The following is a 1,007-nucleotide window of genomic DNA, read 5'->3' on the forward strand; positions in this document are numbered from 1 at the left end:
GGAAAAGAGCCATCTATTAGAGAAAAATAATTGACATTCAGTTCGTCAATAGATAATCACTAATGAAACCTACCCATTTAACAATAGGCTATGCATGAGCAAGGACAGTTTCATGTTGCATGATTTTCAATGTTTTGGGAGGTTTGGTGTTCAATGCAATTTGGTTGTTGTATCATGGAGATATGTCTTTATTTGTTTTATTGGTTGCTAAGTAGTATATACATTGATGATGCACCTAAGAGCTTTATTGTCAAATTAGGAACTATTCTAAGTTTGATCATACTGGAATATTTGTTTGGATGATAAATGATACATCAGTAAATTAATTAATACTAATGTTTATCATTATTATTTAATTAATACTCCCAACATTCATTTTCTTGAATTATTGTAATGTAATTGATGTAATGTAATAATGCTTTACTTCCAGTTAGTGATGTAAGGAACAATACTTTCATTTGAATTTGTTTGTCAGTAATGTTTAAAATTCTTAAGTCTTTATTAAGTAAAATTAATTTCTTACAAGATTCTTTAAAAATAAGCATTTCAATATTTTTCTTTCCTTTAATGTCACATAATAAATAGAAATGGGGTAGAGGCAGTGATGATTTATCACAGTACTGCAGGGGGTAAAAATACTATTACTTTGAGAACCACTGCCCTACAACCGTTGGCACTCCAGAAAAAGCCAACAAACCTCATCTGTATCAATGGTCTAGCTCTGACACGTTCTTTATTTTATGAGAAAACATGAATGAAGACTACAAGCTCTTTTTTGACAATGTATATGGCGAAGGGAATTTAGGCCATTCCGTACAGAGCAAGTTTTAACTAGATTTTGGTAAAACGAAGACCATATGATTATAAGTATAAATTCAATGTCGGAAGGCACTGCAGATGTGCTGTAACCATTTACCAGCAACATTTATTTCAAATGAGCTATTATTAATGTTTTGGTAAGTTACTCAAGACGTGCAAATCTATCTCTGTAGTTCCTAAAATTTTTC

The sequence above is a fragment of the Penaeus japonicus genome, unplaced genomic scaffold, assembly GCF_977035675.1.
Source record: "Penaeus japonicus unplaced genomic scaffold, GWHDUDI00000001_assembly GWHDUDI00000013, whole genome shotgun sequence".
Taxonomy (NCBI): Eukaryota; Metazoa; Arthropoda; class Malacostraca; order Decapoda; family Penaeidae; genus Penaeus; species Penaeus japonicus.